Source organism: Mustelus asterias, chromosome 7 (genome assembly GCF_964213995.1).
Source record: "Mustelus asterias chromosome 7, sMusAst1.hap1.1, whole genome shotgun sequence".
NCBI classification, from domain to species: Eukaryota; Metazoa; Chordata; class Chondrichthyes; order Carcharhiniformes; family Triakidae; genus Mustelus; species Mustelus asterias.
Window position 1 is genome coordinate 87,949,787 of NC_135807.1, and position 18,426 is coordinate 87,968,212.

General features: G+C 45.7%; 1 protein-coding gene across 3 annotated transcripts in view; it reads right to left on the bottom strand.

Annotated features, from left to right (window-relative positions):
* The window catches only part of sybu (syntabulin (syntaxin-interacting)), a 129,706-nt gene that overhangs the window by 110,444 nt on the left and 836 nt on the right, over positions 1 to 18,426 (bottom strand). The window lies entirely within an intron of this gene.

An 18,426-nucleotide genomic window follows, 5' to 3' on the forward strand; every position in this document is an offset into this window, starting at 1 on the left:
ATTTGCATGCATTTAAATCGACTTAATGAACTGCGTGCCCAACTCTACCGCCAAATCCCACTTTACCGTCTTCTGGCCCGATCCGCGCTGTTACCGACCTGCAAAATAAAAGTCTGAAGTCGCTGCTGCAGCCTCCAAAGAGCGGGGTCAGAGACTGCAGCGGCTCTCTGACCCAGGTCATCCTCTGGTCGGGGCGGGAGGGGGGTGGGAGGAGGAGGCCGGGTGTGACGTCTCATCCTCTGGGGAGAGGGTGGGAGGGGAGGGGATGTGACCAATCATCCCCTGGGGGGGGTGGGGGGGGGGGAGGAGAGGGGGTGTGGCATCTCATCCTCTGGTCAGGGGTGTTCTGCTGCCAGTCTGCGGCCGATCCCTCCTGGCACCATCACTGGTTCACTACCAGCCACAGATTACTCTTCCCTGCAGGTGCGAGAGAGCAGGAGAGATGGCTGTGGCTGGTAGTGTACCAGTGATGGTGCCAGGAGGGATCGGCCGTAGACAGGCAGCGGAACCCCCCCGACCAGAGGATGAGACATCACACCCCCTCTCCTCCCCCCCCCCCCCCCCAGGGGATGATCGATCACACCCCCTCCCCTCCCACCCTCCCCAGAGGATGAGATGTCACACTCCCTCTCCACCCCCCCCCCCCCCCCCCCCCAGGGGATGAGATGTCACCCCCCCTCCCCTCCCAAACCACCCCCCCCAGGGGATGATCGGTCACACCCCTTCCCCTCCCACCACCTACCCGCCCTCCCCCCACCCCCAACCAGAGGATGAACGTCAGAGAGCCGCTCTCTCCGCTTTCTGCTTTTTCTTCGCGCCTGGACGCGCTGTCAGATTTCTTTCAAACTGCGCATGTGCAGTTCAGAGCTCCAATCGTTCCGCCAGCGCTAAGCCCCGCCCACAGCGCGGATCGGGCCGGAGCCGCCAAAACGCGTATGGGCGCACTGCAAAGAGGATTCCAGGCGCGAATCTATTTGACGCCCAGATTCGACACTTAGACTCAAAATGGTAAAATTCCCCCCATTGTCCTGATCTCTGTGGAGCTGGCTTTGCTGCCGTCTTTAGGCTCCGCCCCTCAAAATGATGGTATGAAACTCACCCTCCTGCTTTTTTGACATAGTGTCATAAGGTCCGGAGAGAAAAACCGTCTGTTTCTCTGGAGAGAAACACTTGGTTTTCAGTCAGATCCTGACACTTGCCATTTTTTGGTAACACTCTCCCCGATATGTCACGATGATGTGAATTGTTCATGAGTGATATCAACCTGCAATTTCATCAGATGATCAAACATTTATTGAACTGTTTAAAAAGGATGGTGCCACACATCTGCCAGTGTAATTGGTTCAAAGGGATTGTTACAAGTTGCAAAGAACTTAACCGTGATAACTCTGAAATGGCAATTGACAACAAAAGTGAAGATTTCTCAAAAACCTTTCAGTGCAATCGGTTTCTTCCATCAAAGGCTCATATTGATCCCAACATTGCAACATCTTTCAAAATAATATATTCAAAATAATACACATACTTAGCTCAGGGTCAGACATTTGTAATACCTAAATACCCTAATTAGGCTTCAACATTTTAAAATACACTAATTTGAATTCAGTAAAAATCTGGAATTAAAAGTGTATTTGTAGTAGGGCAAGCCCAGGGAGTGTGGGCTGCAACAGGAGAGGAATGAATGGAAGGAGTTATACAGACAGCCTGACTATAGTATTCACACTCACTGTGGGCAGACACATGACAAATTACAAATAACTACATCTCAGACGGCACTAAACAGTCATGCCCCAGGTGAGATCTTTCCGAGGTTACAGCAACAATAAGAGAATCGATATCACTTATCAAGGCTCCACAATGTCTAGAGGAGCCATTGTGCCTCTGGAAAACAAATGAAGTATCAGGACGGTGGGAACAATTAACACACCATTGAAATCGGTTTGACAAACACAACGCTTTGATTTTGTAAACAGGTGGATAGGATATGTCCAGAAAATTATTAAAGTTAAAGCACACAGGACAATGTGATCAAAACAGAACTGTAACCAATTCAAAGTAACGATATGATGACCTAATGTAAATGCAATGCTTTGTAACGTAAAAAAAAGGTATAAGAATATGCAAGAACTGATTATTAGCAGAGTAGCTTGGAAGCAAGCTGGAATTACCGCTCTGAGTTCTGCTCTCCCTCATGCATGTTGAATAAAGCTGTTTTTGCTGAAGTTCTACATGGTCTTGAAAGACTCAGTTTGTTAATTCCCTCCAACAGTAATGAAGACCATGAAACCATTGTCGATTGTCGTAAAAACCCACTTGGTTCACTGATGTCCTTCAAGGAAGGAAATCTGCTGTCCTTACCTGGTCTGGCCTACATGTGACTCCAGAACTGCAGCAATGTGGTTGACTCTCAAATGCTCTCTACAATGGCCTAGCAAGCCACTCAGTTCAAGGGCAACTAGAGATGGGCAATAAATGCTGGGCCCAGCCAGCAATGCCCACATCCCGTAAAATGAATAAATAAAAAAAATCCATAAAATATTTAGTGGGAAAAGATTTTCTCTGTGCCACCATGGAATAAAATTGTAAAGTTATAATTTACAAAATGGAATGGTCTTTTTTTTAACATATAAATTACAGGCAATCTCACCTCAGTACATCTTAAGTTTGATATCAAATGTAAGGTTGTTGCCTCATGATATATAGGAACTGAATGTGAAATGTATTCCACAGCTGAGTTACCTAATAGCTCCATCATATGTGAAAAATAACATGTTCAGCAGAAAACATCTGCATAATCTTCTTTCCATTTGGCATTAAAATATTCTAAAAGTGCTGTGAGTACTTTAATCTTTAGACCACTGGCATTTTCCATATGCATGTCCTGCCTACTGAAGCAATAAAATGGTAATGTTGCTAACTCAGCCAGACTTCAATTATGCTTTTTGATGCTGTAATACATTTATTTTATATAAATATTTAAAGGCCGTGAATTAAACTTTGTGTAAAAATATACTCAGCATTCTAGATTTTCAGCCCTAAACTCTCTACTAACATTATTTCGTGATAAGGCTTGGCACGGTTTAAATATTGATATTTATGTTGTTGCCATGGCAAAGGTGCAATGCAACATGGACTAATAATCAGAAACAAATGGGGCTCAGCTATAAAAGAAACATGGTTTTATGTGGAGAATCACTTTTATTTTTTTTTAAAAACCCCAATTTATTCTTGCACACAACACAGTATTCATAAAAAAGCCATAGAAAATAATCAAATCAAACTTGATAAATGATTTATATTTCCTCACTGCTATGCTACTATTTATAAGATATTAAATATTTCACCAACTTCCTACATATGCACATTATTTTACTGTAATCTTTAGATATGTGAAGATTTGTAAATGTTTTAATATTTGGGGTGGGATTTTCTGTCCGCGCTCATCCCAAAACCGGAATATCCCACTTGAGCTCAACGGATCTTTGCATGGTCCGCCCCACCACCCGCTATGATTCCTGTGGCAGGTGGGATGGGAAAATTCCGGTGCTGGTGTTAAATACAAGGTACTGAGTAACAGTGGCCTGAAGTTTGCAATAAGTGGTGAAAGAATGGTGTCCACCATGTACTTTGCTGTTAGCTGCCCATAAACATTTAACCTGACACAAACTTACCTGATGAAGGAGCAGTGCTCCGAAAGCTAGTGGCTTTTGCTACCAAATAAACCTGTTGGACTTTAACCTGGTGTTGTGAGACTTCTTACTGCACAAACATTTGACCAGCTTTACAGCAGAGAGTTCCTGTCCTTGGGCATGGTGCTGGAGCATGGGGACCCCTACAGGGCATCTGTGAATAGGGTAAGGAAGAGTGAGGCTTTTAAACCAATTAGATAGAAAAATATCCTCACCTAGAGTCTAAACCAGGAAATATAAAGCCAGATATATTGTCATCGGCTGTCCCTCAATTCAAAGATAACATCTACTCCAGTCACAAATTTCTGCCATGTGTCTACATGTGACTGAACAGGTCAATTCTCAAAGTGCAGGGCTGGAGTTCCCCCATCCCGCCTGCCATGGGAATTGTAACGGGTGGGGGGCGGACCATGCAATGGTCCGTTGACCTCGGGCAGGATTCTCCGGTTTTGAGGGGGATTATGTGGGGTTACGGGTATAGGTCCTGAGTGGGATTGTGGTCGGTGTAGACTCGATGGGGCAAATGGCCTCCTTTTGCACTGTAGGGATTCTATGACTTTATGAGGTGAGTGCAGCCAGAGAATCTTGCCCTAGATCTTTGGGCGCAAGGGGAAGGATGTCTCACAGGATCCAGAGTGCAGGATTTGCTTCCTTTTCTTTCCCTTTCTGTCCCAACTCTTCCTCACCATTAAGACATGTGATGCAGCTTGATGAACACATTGTCACCATTTTGAACGCTTGGTAACTAGCTCCTCTCAGTTACTAATGTCAATTCTGCTGCACTTCAGAAGATTCAAACTAGCCTTGAGGTGTTTTATTTGTCCTCATCTGGAATGTTGGCTATTTAAGAATTGAGAGAGTCAGACCTCAAGGGGGAGACACTTTTTTGTCATCCAGGCACAAGTGTCAAGTCCATCATTGCAGGATTTTTGCTTGTGGGACAGGCTTCACAAAAGACACGAGCAAAAGACATTTGTTTGATGGCCTTTCTACTGAATCTGGAGGACATGGCATATGAATTGCTGATGGAATTTCTCTAGTACTCTTATGGGTCACGGATATACAGAGCAAGTCTCACTACAGCACAGGGATGTGGTGATAACAACTGCTCTATACACTGGGACTTCTATTGACTTGGTGATGTCTTTGTTGTCAAACACTCACTGCTGCAATTTGTAGAATGCTGAGAAGGGGGAGCTAATCTGTTGTTGGATCTCTCTGTCTATGGTGGCCTTTTGAGAGAGGTAGCTGCCAGAATGTGGAAAATGCTCAACATATCCCAGAATTGCTCCTTCAACATACAGGAAAGGTGGAATATTCGGTTTACCCAGTGTGAGTTGACATGAGTTTTGTTTTCACAACATCCAACGACAGGCTGAGCTTTTTTGTATGAAGAATTGAAGAGATCGAGAATGCCTTGCAGATCTGGTGTAGAGTGGATGACACTGCAGTCATCCACAAGCTGTAATTGTGCTTGTCGATATTGGTCAGTTTAATTTTGCATGGAGGCATCTGAGATTAAAGGGTTTTCCATCCAGTTGGCATTTGACACAGTCACCAGAGGGCATTTGATCTCCATTGAGGTGAATAGCCACTGCCATGGAGACTGCATATAGTATAGGGGTTATAGTGGTTATCCCGGGTCCGGATTTTGAAGCCATCTGTTTCAGATCTCCTACTCAAGATAGTTGCAGTCACATAATCAAGCAATTGTAGGATTACAATGAAGTTTCTTGGTCATACCAATCTTTGGAGCACAATACACAGAGCCCTGCAATTTACTGTGTTTCTGTTGTATAGAAGTTATCATGTTCACGTTGAACATGAAAAGTCCTCAGTCGGCAAGAGATATAAATTTTATTAAATGAGGTACAGAAACTGACATAAATATTAGGAAATGCAGATGGGATTAAGGGCAAGAGATATAAAAGAGAGAAAAAGAAAAAAAAAATTCACTTTTAAAACAAAATCTTCAACACATTTTTTTCTGAACAAATTAGACTTCACACTTGTAAAAATATTTTTTCAGAGCCAGAGAGGTTGTTCGAAAGTACTTATCACTTATCACATCATTAAAAACTCACTTATCCCTGAATGCACCAGACTTATTTTTTTCAATTGCCTTCAGTGCTGACCTAATGGGAAAGTACAGCAAGTTTATGCTACTGCAGTCACTTTACTGTCAAGAACAAGATATCTTCAATAGCAACTTCTGGACTTCTACATCATATTGCGCATGTATGGACACCAGAATTTGCTATTCTGTTTACCTCATGATAATGGTAAGTGGCTTCACAGTAAATATTAATATTGTTAATATCAAAATCTGGACTACTATCTGTTTTTAACCGACCAAATTTCTATTTGTCATTTACATGTTTCTGCTCAGAAATATTATCCAAAAACATGTTAGATTCCTTATGTATGCTGACATAACACACCTCTACCTCACCACCACTTCATTCGACATGCCCACTGATACATTATTGACAGACATGTTGACTGGTTTCCTGTTTCGGCTCAACCAAAATTTCCTTTAATTAAACATCGGCAACACCAAATCCTTCAGCCTTTGAAGGATTCTGAGCTTTAGGTCTTTGACGACTGCTCTGAAAAAGAATTCAGTAAAGCTTGGAAAGCAAGTCAAAACTCAACTGAGAAACTTGCGAATAACAATGGGGTATCAAATTCTGAGATAAATGGGTGCTCTCTTGTTCAAAGCACTGCAGAATAAGCAGGAATAGCTCATGTGCAGCAAACATATGCTGAGATAAAATTACAGACAGACTAGCACAGGATTAAGAGCCTTGTAGGACATGGATTGGTTATGGTGGAATACCAGTTGGCTAAGGACTTCTTTGAGTTGATTTAATTTGATTTGATTTATTATTGTCACATGTATTAACATAGAGTGAAAATTATTGATTCTAGATGATGATTGACAGCTTGATTAAAGTTGGAGATGATACTGGACTTGTTTAACTGTTCAAGCTGTAGTGAGGAACGAAACATTAGAACACTAGCTGACAAAACTGTATTCCTCAGGAATGAAATGTACTAAAACTCATTTGCATTAGTAAAGGAAGACAAATGAAGACAGGAGTCTGGATGCTGGCAATTAGAAGCAGAGAAAGACAATTCAAAACTTTGTTCACCTTCCCGGCAACAAACGCAAAGAAAAAGATAAAGGTTTAAAATGCCTCAACTTAAAATGATCCAAGATATGAAAAATGAACGGTGTTCAAAGGAAGATATGGAAAGGGATCTTTTCAGATGTCCCATGGTGAAGAACCTGATTACCCTTCATGACGAGTCATTCTCCTGGAGAAAGGTTGGTATTAATTCTTTATCCAATACAATTGACTGTTTTAGGAGTCAATTAAATTATTAAAATTATAAAGTCTCGCTTGATACTTGACCTTTCAAGTCTGGAAAAGAAATTCCTCCGCTCGCCACAAATTGAATTCACTATCTGACCATTAATTCAGGCTGCATCAAAGTGTCCACAAAACTGGCATCATATTCAGTCTGAGCTCAGATTCCAATGCTCTATCCTTTTCATCATCAAACTCTCTTTCGTTTTACCTGTGTTATATCACCCACACCCACCGCTGTCTCCGCCTGTTTTTGCAAACCGCAGCTGTTTCTACCTGTATTATTGACTAATCCAATGTCTCCCAACTTCCGCCCTCATTAAATCTTGGCTAATTAAAAGTTCTACTGCCCGTCTCTTCATGTGGACCAAGTCGTGTTCATCCATTATGGGCGGCACGGTAGCGCAGTGGGCGGCACGGTAGCACAGTGGTTAGCACTGCTGCTTCACAGCTCCAGGGTCCCGGGTTCGATTCCCGGCTCGGGTCACTGTCTGTGTGGAGTTTGCACATTCTCCTCGTGTCTGCGTGGGTTTCCTCCGGGTGCTCCGGTTTCCTCCCACAGTCCAAAGATGTGCGGGTTAGGTTGATTGGCCAGGTTAAAAATTGCCCCTTAGAGTCCTGGGATGTGTAGATTAGCGGGTAAATATGTGGGGGTAGGGCCTGGGTGGGATTGTGGTCGGTGCAGACTCGATGGGCCGAATGGCCTCCTTCTGCACTGTAGGGTTTCTATGATGATGCTTTCTATGATTATTGACCTGCATTGATTTCCATTCTACCATTGGTTCAATTTTAAAATTTCCACCCTGATGGTCTCATCCCTCCCTATCGCTGCAACCTTTACTAGCCCATAATTCTTCAAGAACAGATCTTCCAACCAGCAGCGATGCAACACCAGGAGATTATTGCATGTCAACCTTTTTGTGCCCTTTCAGCCAGAAGTTCCAATCCCAGTTGAAATAATGAAGCCTTGGCGTTGCCATCCAGGAGCAGACTGGTGAAGAGGAGCAGCCCAGAGAATGCATCCTCTTTTTATGACACCAGATGCCATATTCAGATAGGTTTTTAAAGGTCTCAAGATTTTCAGTGGTGTTAATGTGTGGGTTGGAGGGTCAAGGGGTAGACAGGTTGGATAGTGGGTGGTCGGGCTGAATGGACAAAGAGCAGGCAGTTTGTAGAGTGGGTAGTTGAGTTGGGAGAGGTGGGTGGTTGGGTGGGGGAATGAATAGTTCAGTCAGGAGGTGGGTAGTCAGGCTGGGTTGGGTCGGGAATGCCTGGGAGTGTATGGGTGTGTTTATGGGGAGTGGTGGGTTGCACCGGAGATAAAACAGTGTGATGTAACAAATATGAGATTTGATTTTTTTAAAATTATGTTTTGGAACTGTCTCTTTAATTTCAAGTAAAATAAGTAGTGAGGAAGGTCATCTGATCTGCTTTGAATTCTGTCTGACAATAAGCCTGTGTGGCTTGGTTACTATGAGGACAGTAACTGGGAGCAAAGTGTAAAATGCACGCACCTGAAAACAAAGGCAACATCAGCTGTGCTGACTGTGGATAGACTTACAATCTCCAAGTTTTGGACAAAGAGAGTGTGGTGAACCATTGTTGGTTACCACCAGGAGTGCTGAGCCATGGTCTGGCCAGTACTATGAGTCTGTAGATATGTTACTGTTGGGGTTAGGGTTGGGCTGTTCTACCTGTTAATATAGTCCTATGGTACACCCTAGTTGGCCCCGCCTCCTGGGAGAGGTATAAAGGTCACTGCTCTGCCTGGTGACCCCTTAGTCTGGGATTGTATATTGTATATAGTAGCTCCGTTATTGTTGGCAATAAAAGCCTTTATTTCCCGGGTACATCCTGCCTCCCGTGTGATTTATCGCGCATCAATTTTATTGCCAACAAGTAAATTCTTTTTTTTGAAAAAAACCCAAAAGAAAACATGGAGCAAATGCTTAAACCCGAACGGCTTACGTTGGACTCACGTGCGGCGGGAGCATCGAACACTTTCGACCACTGGTTGAAGTGTTTCCAAGATTACCTCGACGCCTCCACAGTGGTCACCGACGACGCCGACAGACTCCGGGTCCTCCACGCGAGGGTAAGCGACGCTGTATACTTAGCGATCCGTGAGGCCCCCGACTACAAAGGGGCCCTCGAGCTTCTCAAGAAGCGATACAACAAACCGCCGAATGAGATCCATGCTCGACACCTTCTCGCCACTCGACGGCGGCAGCCCGGCGAAACGACGGAAAGTACGTGTGTGAACTTCAGCAGCTAGCCAGAGCCTGCAACTGCAAGTCAGTGTCGGCAGCCCAGTACATGAGCGACTTAGTTCGAGATGCATTCGTGGCGGGAATCGGCTCGTCGTACATCCGCCTTCGGCTGTTGGAGCAAGGTAACCTCGATCTCACTAAAACCATAGAGTTAGCTGACACTCTAGAAATGGCCTCCAAAAGTCTGGAGATGTACCCCGACGACCGCGTGGGGACATTGTGGCAGGGGCAGCCGCAGACTCCACTTTATTCAGCGGGACCGAAAAACTGCGCGATTGTGTTTCCAGCCTCAGACCTGACGACGGCAGCAGCTCCAGGTGGCCCGCGGTGTTACTTCTGTAGGGGGGTGAAACACCCTCAGCAGCGATGTCCAGCTAAAGCAGTGTTGTGCTCCGCCTGCGGCAAGAAGGGACATTATTCCAAAGTATGCCAGACCAAACCTCCCTCCAAAAACAGCAGTGCGGCGTGTGACTCCCCGGGGCCGGCCTCCTTGTCTTCTGCGTCTTCGAGGTCTTCCACCACGTGCGATTCCAGGACGTCGCCATTCCTAACGACGGAGTCGCAAGACACGTGCGACCTGCAGGGGCCGCAGGTTTTGGCGCCATCGTCCACGTGCAACCTATGGGGGCAGCCATTTTGGTCGGCACCGACCGCGAATGACCAGCAGGGGCCGTCATCAACCATCTCAGCTGCCTGCAGTTGCACCCACGAACCAACGGTGGCGTCAATCATCCTGGACCAGGCCAAGCCTCACAGACTCGACAAGTCCACGATGGACATACAGGTAAACAGACGCCAGATTTATTGTTTGTTTGACAGCGGGAGCACGGAGAGCTTCATTCACCCTGACACCGTGAAGCGGTGTGGTCTCCAAATTCGGACTGTCAAGCAGACAATTTCGATGGCATCAAGGTCCCGGTCTGTCACCGTGCTAGGGAGCTGCGTGGTCAATCTTACGGTGCAGGGCACGGTTTATGAGAACTTCAGGCTCCTTGTGTTACCGCACCTTTGCGCGCCGATACTCCTAGGACTAGATTTTATGGTCCACCTGAAGAGTGTAACCCTGCAGTACGATGGGCCACTCACTCTGCTTTCAGTGGGAGATCTGCAGCCTCTAAATTGCCCAACGCGCTCCACATGTAGTCTCTCAACGCTCAGGATTACCACACCCTCCCTTTTCCAGAATCTCGTGCCAGGCTGCAAGCCCATCGCACCAAAGAGCAGGCGTTACAGCGCTGAGGATTGGATCTTCATTCGATCTGAAGTTCAGCGGCTCCTCAAGGAAGGGATCATCCAACCTAGCGCTAGTCCTTGGAGAGCGCAAGTCGTGGTGGTTAAGAATGGGAACAAACCCCGGATGGTCATAGACTATAGTCAGACCATTAACAGATACTCGCAGCTGGATGCGTATCCCCTCCTGCGCATATCTGACATGGTCAATCAGATTGCGCAGTACCGGGTGTTCTCCACCATCGACTTAAAATCTGCTTACCACCAGCTCCCCATTCGCACAGAGGACCGACAATACACTGCCTTTGAGGCGGATGGTCACCTGTACCATTTTTTAAGGGTTCCCTTTGGTGTCACGAATGGGGTCTCGGTCTTCCAGCGTGCTATGGACCGAATGGTGGACCAGAACGGGCTGCGGGCTACCTTCCCGTACCTGGATAACGTCACCATCTGTGGCCATGACCAGCAGGACCACGATGCCAACCTTCTTAGATTCTTACGCACTGCATCTCGCCTGAATCTGACCTACAACAGGGAGAAGTGTGTATTTCGCACGTGCCGCCTAGCTATCCTCGGATACGTGGTGGAAAACGGGGTCCTTGGCCCTGATCCAGACCGTATGCGTCCCCTCCTCGAACTCCCCCTGCCCACTAGCATCAAAGCACTGAGAAGATGTTTAGGCTTCTTCTCATACTATGCACAGTGGGTTCCCAATTACGCGGACAAAGCCCGTCCGTTCATCAAGTCTACCTCCTTTCCCCTAACAACAGAGGCTCGCTTAGCCTTTGCAGGAATAAAAGCCGACATCGCGAAAGCCACGATGCACGCTATCGATGAGTCCATCCCCTTCCAGGTGGAGAGTGATGCATCTGATTTTGCCCTGGCCGCCACACTTAACCAGGCGGGCAGGCCCGTCGCCTTTTTCTCTCGCACCCTCCAAGGCCCTGAAATTCGACATTCGGCGGTGGAAAAGGAGGCCCAGGCCATTGTGGAGGCCGTTCGGCATTGGCGCCATTACTTGGCGGGAAAACGGTTCACTCTGCTCACGGACCAGCGGTCCGTGGCGTTCATGTTCAACAACACGTTACAGGGTAAGATCAAGAATGATAAAATTTTGAGGTGGAGAATCGAACTCTCCACCTACAATTATGATATCATGTACCGTCCAGGGAAGCTCAACGAGCCCTCGGACGCCCTGTCGCGTGGAACATGCGCTAGTGTGCAGGAGAATCGATTACAGGCTCTCTACAATGACCTCTGCCATCCGGGGGTCACTCGGCTCTTCCACTTCATAAAGGCCCGGAATCTACCCTACTCGGTGGAGGATGTCAGGTCCATAACCAGAAGCTGCCGGGTGTGCGCGGAATGCAAACCGCACTTCTACCGACCTGACAGGGCACACCTCATTAAGGCCATTCGTCCTTTCGAAAGACTGAGTGTGGACTTTAAGGGCCCCCTTCCCTCGACAGATCGGAACGTGTACTTCCTCAATGTGATTGATGAGTACTCACGATTCCCTTTTGTCGTTCCCTGTTCTGACATGACCGCTGCCACGGTTATCAAGGCATTACGTGATCTTTTCACCCTGTTCGGTTACCCCTGTTATATCCACAGCGATAGGGGCTCGTCGTTCATGAGCGACGACTTGAGGCAATACCTGCTCTCATACGGGATTGCCTCTAGTAGAACCACGAGCTACAACCCAAGGGGTAACGGACAGGTTGAACGAGAGAATGCTACAGTCTGGAAGGCTGTCTTACTGGCGTTGAGGTCTAAAGGTCTTCCAGTCTCCCATTGGCAAGAGGTACTCCCTGATGCGCTCCACTCCATACGCTCACTCCTGCGTACGGCAACCAACGCTACTCCTCATGAGAGAATGTTTTCATTCCCTAGGAAGTCTTCCTCTGGGACCTCATTACCGTCTTGGTTGACGTACTCAGGACCTGTCCTCCTGCGGCGGCATGTTAGGACCCGCAAGTCCGACCCTTTGGTTGAACAGGTCCATCTCCTCCACGCCAACCCTCAGTATGCCTATGTGGCATATCCTGACGGGCGAGAGGACACGGTCTCGATTCGGGATCTGGCGCCAGCAGGGGACTTGGAAACCCCTGTCGCTCCCACACCCCCAGTTAGGGACCCCCCCGACCATTATCTCCCCTCCTGACATGGCGCGGGCAGTATCGGGACCACAACTTAACCCCCTTACTCCCGTGTACAGCTTGCCTGAGTCCAGGAGATTGTCGCCACTTCGAGGCGTGCCCGAGTCCAGCGGATTGTCACCACCTCGGGGTCTACCAGCCCGTGAGGAACTGGAGGAGTCACTGGACACCGCCTTGGAGAGAACGTCACCGCGATTGCCTGAACCGGTGTCATCGCCGGTGTTGAGGAGGTCACAGCGACGGTGCGGTCCCCCAAACCGTTTGAACTTATAGACAGATGAACATTTGTTCTGTGTTTTGTACCCCGCCGGCCTTTGTTTTCAAAGGAGGGGTGAATGTGGTGAACCATTGTTGGTTACCACCAGGAGTGCTGAGCCATGGTCTGGCCAGTACTATGAGTCTGTAGATATGTTACTGTTGGGGTTAGGGTTAGGCTGTTCTGCCTGTTAATATAGTCCTATGGTACACCCCAGTTGGCTCCGCCTCCTGGAAGAGGTATAAAGGTCACTGCTCTGCCTGGTGACCCCTTAGTCTGGGATTGTATATTGTATATAGTAGCTCCGTTATTGTTGGCAATAAAAGCCTTTATTTCCCGGGTACATCCTGCCTCCCATGTGTTTTATCACGCATCAGAGAGAAAGATGGCGGTCTCACAGAGAGACTAAAGGCTGCAGCCAGTGTGGCCAGCAGAGAGGAGGGTGTGTTCCTTCTCTGAGCTACTGAGCAGAAATGCAGAAGGAAAGATCTCTGGTCAAAGAGACATCAAGGCTGGACATTCCCACCCAAGGTCAACGGACCTTTGCATGGTCCATGTCTCATCCGTTATGATTCCCGTGGCGGTTGGGATGGGAAAATTCTGCACTCATGTCAATCTGAGGAATCCGGAAAATTTGTTCTGGCCAAGAGGGGAATGAATCACGGAAGTGGACCTTACTGCAGGTGTTCAGTTTAGATTTTCTCTGCAAACTGAGAGAAGTGTCTTTTGACTGTCACTTGACATTACAACTCAGCAAAACGATGAGAACTGAACCCATTGGAGCTGTGAGTGATTGTGGGTAGATTCCTGTAAGAATTACAATTCTGCTGAGAGCAGGCAGTGAAGTATAAATGTGGTGGGTTGTGTGAAAAAGTTGAAAAGGAGGTAGCTTTTCTGTAGTTTAGAGTTATATTGTTTAGACAATGTTGCTTTTAACTCATTTCTGACAGTAAAACTCTTCAAACTTGAAGACCTTCACTGGGAGGCCGCAAAGGCAAGTGAGGCCGGACGTTTGCGACCTGAGCTCACTTGTAATATTTAAATTCTATTTTAAATAGAATTTAAATATTACAATCAGCCTCGTGCCCGACTGATCTCGTCAGTTCAGTTATTCAGTGCCGGTAAGATCACGAGAGGCAAGAAATCGGGCACAAATCCAATTTTTCGGCTCTCTAGCGATCTTACCGCTCGCCCCACCCATCGACCAGCGGGGTGAGATGGTAAGATCGCCCCCAAAATCTTTTCATGAGACTCTTTCAGTCAGTCACCATGAATTCAAATCTCTTGTCTAAAGTTATCAGTCTCAATGGGGCTGGTAACAACAACAATTTTCGAGTACATATCTGGGTAAACAATACATATCGATCCTAGTTTTCCAATACTGAGGTCAGTGTAAGGGAAATTTGCGAAGAGTTCCAGGTAATGCAAATCAGCTCATTGGCAGTTCAAGCTTCCCGTGTAACTACAGTGCATGTGTGTGCTTCAGGACCTCCTCATGTTCAGTACACTGCTGCTCCCTATATCAAACAATCTGATCCATCACCTTCTCCCTTTGGACCCTCCCTCACTTCCTGCATCTCACCCCACCCTCAATGTCTAGTCTCTTAACTCTCTTCTCACCACCTCTCCACATTTCTTTCCTCTTTTAGTATGCTCCTTAAATCCTGTCCCTTAAGCTTTTAATTACCTGCTGTAATGTCTTCTTTAGCTCCTCCGGAATATTTGAACAACTGTTCTGAATTGCCATGGGGTAGTTCACTACGTGTGACATAATACTTAAAGATGGAATACAGACACAGTTGCTGCTGTTATTACTGATTGCTAAATCTGTTAAAATATAGTGAATGTTCAGAATTTTAAAAGTCATGGTTTGACTGTAATGTTGTCAGTTCCTGTTTCCAAGACATGTTCCTAAAATAAACACAAGTGCCAAGCAGCATCAAGATGAAGCATTATAAAATAGGAGATCATCTCTGTTACTTTCATCTTATAGGCTCATTGCTATGGGGCGACTAGGAGTGGCCTTATAGAGATCAGACAATGTCAATGATGCTTTAATCAAACAATCCTCATGTTCAATATAATACTCAAATAAAAGCAGTATTTGCAGGGACCTGAAAAGTTATGCCTGAAACAAAATTCAGAAAAGCCATATAAAGGGAGCAAAACAAAGGGGAAAGAACAATCTCTCCAATTGAAAGACAACATGCTCCCAAAAAAGCTCTCGCTGGTTGCATTTCACTGACCCATTCTTGCTCTGTGTTCCGAATCTTATACTGATTTTGCTTCTCCATCCTCGCAATATGCTAAATAGTTCTTGCCAATTTTCTGGCTTGAAAAAACTAGTTTTCATTCCCTACCACACTACCAGAAGGACGTGGATGCTTCGGAGAAGGTGCAAAGAAGGTTTGCCAGGATGTTGCCCGGTCTAGAGGGTTTTAGATACAGAATTCCTACAGTGCAGAAGGAGGCTATTCGGCCCATCGCGTCTGCACCGACCACAATCCCATCCAAGCCCTATCCCTATAATCCCATACATTTACCCTCGGCTAGTCCACCTGACATTAAGGGGCAATTTAGCATGGCCAATCCATCTAACCAGCACATCTTTGGACTGTGGGAGGAAACTGGTGCACCTGGAGGAAACCCACACAGACACGGGGAGAATGTGCAAACTCCACACAGACGGTGACCCAAGCCGGGAATCGAACCCGGTCCCTGGTGCTGTGAGGCAGCAGTGTTAACCACTGTGTCTCCGTATCCCCCCTCTCCCCTCCCCCTCCCCCACCCCCACCACTCCCATGAGAGGTTGGGCAAATGTTTCCTCTGGAAAGATGGAAGCTGAGGGGCAAGTTGATAGACGTCTACAAATTTATGAGAGGCAGAGATAGGGTGTGTGGAAGTTAGGCTACAACAATTGTGAAAATTAAAGTTCCATAATTGTTAAAAAAAACTCTGTGAAGTAATGAAAAATGATTATTAGCCAAACACAGCCCTCAGTCAGGCCTTCAATAAGGCCAACACTGACGCACGCAGGATAAGCCAGCATATCTAAAACCTTGTTCCATAAACACGGCATTTCAGGTTAGGATAGCAGGATGAAAACAAAGAACAAGTTACCACGGCGATGACCAAATAGCAAGATATGGGGACATATTACGCTAATGAAGGATTGATTTTCTATTGGAAAAGGAAGGGCAAAATGGCTATGCTGTGATTGGTGGATATGTATGTCAATGAAAGATGTGAAAAATCTCTTGTTCCTGATTTGCTGTAATTGACTATAATTGCTGAGCTGTTTCTCTGTGACCTCAGAACTGCTCCGGTCATTCGGTGTCGACTGTTTGCAGGTGCTCCTTGTGCACAAGTAATTAAAGACCTTGCATTGGATGCATGGTGTCCAGCACTGTTTGTGTTAAGAGTCGACTGAGTGTGCCTTTGGATTGCTGTTACCCAAGAGAACGCCAACAGGTGGATAGTCAGAGGTTTTTTCCCAGGGTGGAAAGGTCAACCACAAGAGGGCATAAGTTCAAGGTGAGAGGGGGATAATTTAGGGGTGGCATGTAGGGAAAGCTTTTCACACAGCAGGTGGTAGGTGGAACACACTGCCAGTAGAGGTGGTGGAAGCAGGCATGTTAGCAACGTTCAAGGCGTATCTTGGTAGAATGGGAGGCGAACAGAAGGATAGTAACTGGGTATGGGCAATAAGTAGTGGGTCTAAATAAGGATTAGGAATTGGTGCAGACTTGGTGGGCTGAAGGACCTGTTCCTGTGCTGTATTGTTCTTTGTTCTATATCAGAGTAGGAGAGTTCGGAACTGTTCTCAGGGAGTCAGACAATTTCAGCATTCATGTACTTTTGAGGCTGATCTGTAGTCTGTAGTTAGAGTTGTGAGGGACAAGGGAGGAAATTAGTAGAGTTGGAGCAATAAAGTTCAGAGGAAAGATTAGTCGCAGTACTAAATACAGGCATATACATATATCCATCATAAAGGTGTTTTTCAACTCCCTTTTAATAGTATTTGATCACATTTCATGGAAATTGCACCATATTTGAATATAAGGCACCCTCCAAGGAACAAAATACTGCCACTAGAATAGATCCATAATCCAAATGTCAATATATTTTGTTTTGGAAATGAATGTCTTTTGACAGAAGGGCAATAATGTAAGTTAGACACCAACATTTCACCTCTGGGATCTGAATTTCAACGCAGGCGATAGTGATGACATTAAAGTTTCATCTTTTGCTGTATTTCAGTATCTTAGGTAATATTATTGTGGGTAGCCTGAATCTGTTTACCAGTGTGCATTGAAGCCATAGCACAAATTTGGCACTAAATTGGAAATCTCATTTGAACAGGCCACAGAAATGGAAGGAATGAGAAATGGAAAATCTGATACTGTTACAGCAGTCAGTTGAGATTTTCTGAGGTTGAGATTTCATCATGTTGCCAGAGGAGTTCAGAGGCAGCTTCACTTTGTAACTAACCCCTCCTATACATGACCGAGATATGTCTGATGTTAATTCTGGGTGCTTGGAATGAACAGTATGGCAATTCCCACCACTAACATCCTACCGCATGATTTTCAGAAAAGTGAAATAAATATAGTATGCAATTTTTCAATGGATATAATTCCAAGCACCTCCCTGCACTAGCCTTAATTAGCGATCCCACAACGCTGAGACTGTCACACCAGGTAATTTATGGAATTTCAGTAATACCTCGAGGTTCTCATCATGCATGCTCTTTACTTTCCAGCGTACAAGTGTAAATTTTGCATTATTCCTTACATGCCTACTGAAAAGTGATAAATAGTTAAGTGTAATCTCACTTGTAAGCATTTAATTACAGAAATATGTCTGCTTTAGTTTTGTATCTTCTCTGATCTGCTACTTAAAGAAATAATAAGTAAATCCCAATTACTAGCATGTCTACAATGCTAAAATATATGCTCATTTGGAAAAAACACAGACCCTCACCAATACATTCTGCAGATTGGACTGTAAAACAACTCATGGAAAAAAATAACTGAAATACAGTATTTTTGGCCTTGAAATTACAATGGGTGTCACACTGCATTAGGATTAGGGTATTTCAAAGTCTTATTTGAAAGCCAGCAATTGCATCAGTGGCAAGAATCAAAATATAACTGTCAGACTGATTGAATGAAAGTATTCAGCTTGTGGTGACTATTGAGATCAACAGGGAAAGCGGCTTGGAGAGAGCAGTTTCAATGTTATTCTAAGATAATACTAGTCTACACAGCACATGCTGCACATTAGTGCAGTTTAGGAAACAGACATGTCACAAAATCTGGCGGTGCCTTCCGAAGGGAATTAGGGGTATTGTTCAAAGATTGTCGGGGGAAAGCTTTGCCCTGCATGCCAGCAAATGCTCGGCTTAACATCTGATTTTTGACAATTGGTTTAAAAGCTAAGGGAAAG